We start from the raw sequence: 9317 nt of genomic DNA on the forward strand, positions 1-9317 counted from the left end.
CCAGGGGCGGGGCCAGCGCGTCATCCTGCGCCGGCGGAGGCGGGGCCGGGCGTCAACACTTGGCGCCGCGCGAACGGCGCGTTCGCCAATAAGAAAGACTGCGAGAGAAGGGTGTTGAAGACTGTCAGCTCCAGACAGGGTTTGCAGGGCGGGTCCCAAAGGAAAGGGAGGGGTTTTGGAAGCCTCACTAGCCGTCCAGAATTAACATAGCTAACATTTCTATTGCTTTTTTACAGCTCACAAAGGGCTTTCTCATTTGTTCCTCACAACGGGTGCAGTGAGGTAGACAAACGCTTGGCCTCCGTTTCACAGACTAGGAAAGTAGGCCCAGAAAAGTTTTGGTTCACTCAAGGTCACGGAGCTAAAACAGGGAAGGAGGCTGATTGGAGACTCAAACCAGTACTGATTAAGAATTCCAGGCTCAGAGAAAAGTAGGAAACAGAGAAAACAACTAGGACAAGGTCTGTCTAAGTGATAAGGGGGCCTCGGATAGGATACATCTAGGATAATGAAAGTAGGATACATAAACGGAGGAAGTGCAAAGCATTCTGGAGAAGGGTAAAATTGTAACGCTACGTCCTGGTACTTTCCCAAACACTGAGTTTCTCTGCTTCTCCCGGCCAACTTAGGAGAGTGGCATTTCCTGGTTCCATCCACCCTCCTTTCCTCTTCTAGTCTCTGAAGTGAGGGCGGAACGGGGAAGTGGGGGGTTGGGGAATAGAGAGGGAGAGGGGTGGAATCACTAGGGTGAAAAGTCCCATGATACGTGAGGTTTCCGCTGCCTGGGAAGGCATCACGTGTGGGGAATGACACAACGCCCAAGCCTGGGGCGGGCTGAGTCAAGCATCGCTTCCCGGTGTTCTCATCTAGCTTCTAAAAATCGAGCGGAAGACGCTCCCAAAAGCCCCTTCTCCCCGCCGCAGGTGACTCAGGAGTACTGCGGCTTGACTCGTATAAGAAGGGGGGAGGGGAGAAAGGGGATCGGGAAGGCAGGACTTGGATAATCAACGGTTTACTGTGGAGGAATCGCCCACCTCCCAGGATCACAAATATCCTCAACTTTGTGTTTACAATTTCAAGTTCTACCAAGCACGAACTAGTCCCTCAAAGTCTCCAAATATGGACCCACCTGGAGACCCGCAAAAACAGTAAGGAAGTTGAGTGAGGGCCAACCTATAAATTCAGAAAGACAAAAATGAAAATACTAAGCCTCATGAGGTCAGACGGGCCTGAATTTGCGGCCTGTCCTGCACCCTTTTCTCACTCACCCCACATCCAACCCTTATACTGTTTGTGTATATATACATATATACATATATATACATGGTCTTAGGTCTTAGGAATGCTGAACGCCTGGTTGGGTGTGAAACTCCAAATGCCCTTTCGCTTCTAAACCACATTTGAAACCAGACAAAAAGAGTCTTGCTCTGGATCTTTTCTCCTTTATCTCTTCTTAAGGGCTGTCACTTAGGCAATCTCTATATATGCCTCTATTTTCCTGTGAGTCGCAGGAACAGGAAAACTTAGGGCAGGGCTTTATTTTGTCTTTCCACAAGGTAATCATATACATCGGAAAACTTAGAGAAAAAAATTGTTGATTTTAGGTATGATATTATAATAAAGTCTTCATGATAAGTATGCTTCTTTAAGTATAAATTCAACAGAAATATATGAGATATATATTTATGTCTAGATTTTAAGCTTCTACTAGCTATCAGAGATCACATTTGTTTAAAATAAAATTCAGCTGGTTATTCATCAACTATTGAATAGATAAATGAAATATGGCATATGCATATAATGGAATATTTATTATTCAGCAATTAAAAAATGAAGTACATGCTACAACGTGAATGAACCTTGAAAATATTATACTTTGTAAAAGAAGCCACAAAGGACCACATATGAAAGATTAGTGGTTGCCTAAGGCTAGCAGGGGAGAATGAGGGAAAATAAGAATGACCGCTAATGGGTATAGGGTTTCTTTTAGGGGTAATGAGAATATTCTAAAATTGATTGTGGCAATGGATACACAACTCTGAATATACTAAAAGCCATTGAATTATACACTTTAAATAGGCGAATTGTATGGTATGTGAATTATATCTCAATAAAGCTGTTAAGAATTAAATTTATGGCTATAATGACTTTATATTAAACCAAATGGAGTGCATAACTCAGTGTGATAGCGTGGAAAGCAAACAGTCTTTAAATTGGGAAACTTGTATTCTAATATGGAGTGGTCATTTTGAACTTAGGCCAGAAACAATAAAGCAAATAGTTACTGAGTGCTGTATCTACTGGCTGTTAATCGTTGCAATAAGGGTCTATGAGCCTCAGCTTCTTCATCTGCATAATGAAAAAGTGTGTTATAGACTCTGTAAAGGATCTCTTGCAATTCTAAAACTTTCGTTGGTGAGAGTGAAAGACCAGAGAGAGGGCCTTGAGATAGAGGACCGTTAGTCTACTCCTAATTACGTAGGCAGTCATAGTACCTCCTATACTCAACAGTCTAAATAAATTCCCAGCACCCACCTCTAACCCCAAGGGCTGAGATTATTGTTAAAGACTAAGAGTCATTCAGGAAAACAGGTCATGTTGTGGACTTTAGAGTAAATGTTTACTCTTAGTTCCTAAAAGAAAGGAAATTCCATTTTAAGAGAGTCTTTGGCCTTGCAAAAATAGTGAGGGCAGTTATGGAGCAGCAGAGGGGAGGAGTGATTGAGGGCAGGAAGGGAGGAGTTTCTTCCTAAGTGCAATAACTATAATCACTGGAAGACTAAAATTACTAGTCCTGTTGTTTGTCTAGCCTTCTGGAACTTTTACGGTTATTTCTACGTGAATCAATTTCTCTAGTTTCACGAACTCCATTTTCCCACATGAGAAGAGAGGATATCTTTCTTCTGAAAGAAGAAAAGAAGGCTCCCAGACACAAGGCCCTCCCAGTAAGGCAGTGTAAAATGATAAGTGATTTGCCACCCCTTACAAACTAGAATGTGCTTGGTGATGAGAAGCAGAGTTTGCCACCCCAAAATATGCCTTTTATGAGTATTATTTTAAACTGATTATTTTTAAGTAACAAAAGATTCAGAAAAAACTTTTGAAATTACCCACCTCTGACTGAAAGAATTTAGACAGAGGATCTGTTCCAGAATGGGAGATATTATTATAGATAACTATAGTTTCATATGAACTAAGTGTGATTGATAGACAGGAAGAAACCTAGCAAGGACCTTTTGATCAAAGTCCTGCCTGTGTCCCATTGTTAAAGATGGCCTAGCAAACTTTTACCAAACATTTGTTTTTCCATCTCCATGAGAATTGCCTTCCTGCCCTTTAAAGTCCCAACACGCATCCCCCTTTTCCTTGGTTCAAGATGGCATATAAACCTTAACTTCCCAATCTATCCTCCAGTCCCATGTTCCTACGGCATCCCAGTATGTACATGCATAAAAATTTGGTTATTTTATCCTGTTAATCGGTCTCATGTTAATTTGGTTATTAGTCCAGCCAGAGGAAATTATTTTTAAAAAAATAATAAAGGAATTATTTTTTTCCTCTCCGACAGTGAAGCAGTCTAGCTATGGAATTTAGGGCTCGTGAAGAGTGCCAGAGGACTTTTTTGAGTTCTCGGTTTTCCCTTTGAAAGCTTTTTTAAGATATCAGGATATGATGGTGTTGACATAAGAAATGTCCAAGCCTGTAGAGAATTTTAATGAGTTTATTCGAGCCAAACTGACAACAGTCGCTGGGAAGTAAAATCTCAATGGATTGAGAACGGCAGTTTTGCAGCTTATTTTATATATTAGAATCAAAGGAGGAGACCTAAGGAGGGTTACATGAAATCCATTAGTGGTAGGTTAGGGAGATGAGAGAAAGCAAGGTAAGGGGAGGAATCTCTAGGATTGGATAAAAAGTAAAATAGAGAGACACACTCTTCTTTTACATTGGTGGGTACAGGAGAGTAAATAACATTTACAGCACATAGAGATGGTATGCAGGGGACATGATAACCATGAGGGGTTCTGTGGTCTGCTCTGGTGTATTGAGTTGTGCCCTGAGGGGTCTGGGAAGAAGGGATTACTCTGACATTCCAAAGGTATGTTATTTTAGATACGAAAGACAATAGATGGGCTCACTTAAGGTAAAGATTGACCTTTGTCAAGAAAGCTACAGGCCCAGGATGTGAATACCTGCCTTGACCTGCTTTTAGTTAGGAATTTTTATGTTCAGACTATCTTAGGTGGTTACTTTCAGTCTCTGAGTTTGTAGGGCCCACCATGCTGGCCCTTCCTTGAGATTGTCAGGTTTAGTATGTGGCCCCTTTTTCATCTACAACAGATGAATGTGTCTTGGTTGAAGTTAAAGAGGCTGAACATATGGCTGAAGCAAGAATCCTAGTATCTGAGGCTGTGTTTGATGGGTCGAATGTCTACTGGTCATATTTATGTTCAGGTCTATTTTCTCTTCACCACCTTCTGATTTGTGTTGAGTGGAAGAAGAGGAGGCCTATCACCCACCTCACCTATCAGTATATTTTTTACACTTAAAGCTGAAGTTCACTTAGGGAATAAAAGACATGTTTTCAAAACAGTGAGTTGGTTGGATTCCTCTCCCCCCATTATAGACAAAATGCATACTCCCTAGAGAAAATTTGCTAAATACAGAAAAGCACAAAGAAGATAATTAAAATCACCCAGATAACCCCATCTCTCAGATCACATGATTAACATTTAACAATCTGTAAGATGATTCAGGAAGTCTTTATTGTCCTTGTTGGAGAAGAGTCAAGTGCAAGGAGACATGCTTTCTCTGGAGCAGGTGAGATCCAGTAACACTCCCCAGCAAGAAACCTGAATTTTATACTCCCATTTCACTCTCTCCTGAGTCTCCTAAGCAAATAAATGAGAAAGGTATAGATAATAATTTTAGGAAATATCAGACAAGCTAGAGCCCATTTCCAAAAAAGTTTTTAAATGGATTTCATTATGAATGATATCGCAAATCCATTCTAGTTTAGAAAATAGTTTTGACACACTTAATAACAGTCATGCTGGAAAAGGAGGGAAAAGAAGAAGAAACTAATATTCCTAAATGCCAATTAGTTTATGCATATAATTTTGGGGGGAGGTATCAATGACCAAAAACATCACTTCTGAAATCCACCATCTTTAAGAACTCAGTGCAATTCAACACATTGCTTATTAAATGCCAAATCTTGTGCTAGTCACTACGTGAAGGTGCTAGCCCAAGGTCAGGATGAATCAGGCACAATACTGCCCTAAAGACAAGCAGTCTAGTAAGGGAGGCAGACCGGGGAAGCATAAATTATGTATAAGTGCAACCATCTAAATATGTACAAGGTGCAAAGGTGATAAAGAAGAAAGAATGGTCAACTCTATTTGGAAGTCATTTAGGTGAGGGCTTCCTGGAGGATTTTGCCAAGGGGAAGGTAATCTAGGCAGAGGCTTAGTTTAGAATTTAACTCACAGATTCAGATAAACATAGAAATTTCTCTTATTTGTTTTGTCTTAACCTAACCTGGCCTGCTTCCGAAGACCACAGTCACAGAACAGACCAAATTCAAAGGAAAGCTTAGTCTAAGATTACTAAAACAGTCACCTTAGGTCACAGGCAGTCTCTCTTGGATAAGAATGCTGAATCTTTGAGCTAACCTCTCCTGCTCCTTCTTTAAGAGTATTCGTGTGTTTTCTGCCAATTGATCGAGGTGGATAAAGGTGAATGTCTTTGGATCCATGCAATGATCTTTACTCTCTATCCTTCTATCCTCTAAGCAATGTTCCTTGCTTTCCTGGTCTCTGGATATACAGCTGGCCTTCAAAGTTAAGTTTTGAGCTACTGGAACTCAGAGTCTACTTTTTTGTTATCACTTCTTGTCTAATTTGTCCTCCTTTGACTCTGATGTTACGTGAGGCATCTCTGAAGTCTGGCTGTGATGGTAGTCTTCACTGCAGCCCTCACTTCAGAGCCACCTGCTGCCTACCTACCATCCACCCCCACCCTAAGTTCCCAGGCCAGGATCAGAAAGCTAAGCCTATGGGCCTCCCACAGCCTAACCCCACAGCACAGACAACTTGATGTGTTTGTTCCAAGGTAGTTTGGTAAGGGACAGTCTTCAGTGCAGCATCTTTCTGAGTCCCAGATAAGAGGGGGTAGGGCCCTCCATGTTACTTTCATTTATTAAACACACCTCCTACTTTCTGGGACAAAGTCTAGACTTCCAAAACTGTGGTCATATATCTGATAGTTTTATTCTCTTCATTTCTCTTCTCCTTGCCTCCCTATTACCAATCTTCCAATCTGAAAAATGATGCCTTTTCCCCATATGTTCTTTCTCTATCTCAACTTCAATTCCTGGGCAAAACCCCCCTTAATAAAGAAGAGAGGTATTTTCTCTTTATCTTGGGAGCCCTGCAGGATAGACTACTGATAGGCTAAATGTGATGATGGGGATTGAGTACTGTAGATAGGGATCAAGAACTTTGTATGATGTCTTTGGTGCATGTTCTGTGTTGACATAAGAAATGTCCAAACATATAGAAAATTTTTATGAGTTGAGCTGAACTGAAGACATGTGATGGGGAGCAAGATCTCAAATGCTCGGGAGAATAACAATTTGCAGCAGCTTGTATGAGTTTGAAATGAGGGAATGAATGTACATGGAGGTGGGAGAAAGCAAAGCAGGGATTGGATTAGAGGATGGTTAAGATTATGTGCTCTCTTGAAGGTTAATACCTGTTTCGAGGGATATTACTTCTGTACTTTTGGCATTTCAAAGGTATATTAACCTACGTGCACAAGAAGAATGGACAGGGTTGGCTTAAAGCGAAGATAAATCTTACTAAAAAGTTATCTGTCTGAGGTGTGACTATCCACCATGACCTGCCCAGTTAGGAATTTATGATCAGATCAGCCCAAGAGGTTACTTTCCATAGAACCCCTCTTTTCACCCACAGCTTAAACTGATCTTATTTAGATCTCTCTCTTTGCATTCCATCTATATCTTTCTATTCTCCCTCCCTGCCCCACCGTTCCCCCAGGTTAAGGTCATGGCAATGGTACGGGCTTGAGAAATAATCGAAAGATCCAATACATAGAACTTGGTAGATTTAGAGGGTGACATAAAAGGACTCACAGGTTTCCAGCTTGGGCAAATGGATAAATGATGGTACCACCAATCAAGAGAGCTAATTCAGAAAGGAAAGTAGTTTTTTTAAATAAAATAATATGTTTTGGACATTTTTGGTTTGAGTTCCTTCTGGACTGCATCACAAAGAATGATGGTAGCTGGATAAACCATTTGAAGTCATTAATTAATGAATTATTTAAGTCTTGTTTGTGAATAATACTCCTAGAATTACTTTATGAAACACATGATCCAATATTCACCTTTTAGATTTTGTTTAGTCAACTGTTTTCTACCAAATAGTTGGTTGAAATCAGCTCCCCTAAGGGAATGGAAATTTTATTGGGTAAGAGAAAGAAGCCTGAGCTCTTTTAGGAGTTTATGTCACTGCTTCTTAGAAATGCAGGTTTGAAAAAAGAAGTTAGAGAAAGAAAACCTTTATTGTCTTCCTCTTCCAACTTTTTTTCCCATTTTTACGGCTGAAGTGACTAAGGTCTAAAGACTGAGAAGCTTTCCGTAGAAAGCAGGATGATGGCACTGGCCACATGGATGGGGATAGAAAATGGAGATCCCAGAAGGTGGGAAAGAATCCCAAAAAACTAAATAGAAAAATCATCTTAAAACAAGCAAAATTACTTTACAATTCTGCCCAAGATGGGTCCTGTTCTGATAAGACTTACTATGTCTAGAGAATACCTAGAATCTATCCTCAGTTACCACATCACCAGAGGGACTACTGACAATTCAAAAGAAATTATATATACATACTCACTTTGGGAACCGTAAAGGCAATCACAAATGTTAACATTAACCTCTATTCCTCAGAAAAGTACAAAACCCAGCTCTAAGGACAAGGCCAATCCACAACAGAGAACAGGATATAAACAATCTAAAACACAATAATGTACCATTAAGTATGTTTTCTATTTAAGGTATACAGTTTATCTGAAATAAAACAGAAAAAGAGGGGCTGATTGGGAACAAGGTGTGGTGTCTAATCAAAAGGGAAATAATCCACAGAGCCTCTATGACCTTTGTCACTTCTTTTCCTTCACATACTCATGTATGAAAATGACTCAGCCCTAACACTGGTGGCTTATTTTTAGTAGGGGCAAGAGAGCCAGATGAAAACTTAAGCGTAGTAACCATTGCCCAATCGACAACTTCACACATCAGAAGCAGGGAACAGACGCTCATTCGTTCATTTCAGTTTGATGTGTGTGACTCAAGGGGCACCAGAGAGTCTGCCTCTTTCAAAATACGTATTTGCTCTTTCTCTTTTCTTCTGCCACAGTGCTGGAAATTCCTGGTAGGAAGCGTTCTCCTTTGGACATGAGATTTCAGCATTAGGAGATCCCTTAGCCAGTACAGAATGGAATCTAATTCCCTCATTTTATAACTGAGGAATCATCCACAGTTACATGTAAACTTATGACTGTGTTGGAATGAGTATTTAGAGCTCTGAACTCCCAGCAGTGTCTCATTCGACCTCCCTTTCTTCCAATTCCTAAGTCAAAAGCCAGTTAATACATTTGACATAAGACCATAGGTCTGGAAGGAGACATATCCTTGGCTGATGTCACATTCTAATATAATGTAAATGTTACATGTAGAGGAATAACACTCTGTTGATCACTATCAAATTAGCAGAAAGCGAGATTCAGAGGGATGTATTCTTTATTGCTTTGTAAAAATGTTAAAATTCAAAATGCCAGGCAAACACTAAGCAATAAACAACATTGAGAGAGTATAACAGGTCTGGAGCTAGCTGCCGGGGATCTGAATTGTGCTTCTGCCACTTATTACCTGTGATGCCTTGAGCAAATTACTCTCTGTACCTCAGTTTCCTCATCTGTAAAGGTTTGAGATAAGAGCGATACAGGAAAGAGGCATGAGAACCACACAAACTGACAAGTTGTATTCAGAGTCTACAACTGTGCTGTTACCAGATCATGGGAAACCTACAGAACAAAGGAAGATTCCTGATGGGATAACTAACAAACTATTTACCCATATCAGGAGAGGAAAACAGGAAGACAGAGTCTTTATGTCCTACTCCACACAAAATAAACCCAATTATTCATTCCCTATGACCAGACCATGGGAAACCTATAGAACAAAGGCTGAGATTGCCAGCATGCCTTTTACACTGCATACCCATACCTTTCAC

The sequence above is a fragment of the Pteropus alecto genome, unplaced genomic scaffold, assembly GCF_000325575.1.
Source record: "Pteropus alecto unplaced genomic scaffold, ASM32557v1 scaffold98, whole genome shotgun sequence".
NCBI classification, from domain to species: domain Eukaryota; kingdom Metazoa; phylum Chordata; class Mammalia; order Chiroptera; family Pteropodidae; genus Pteropus; species Pteropus alecto.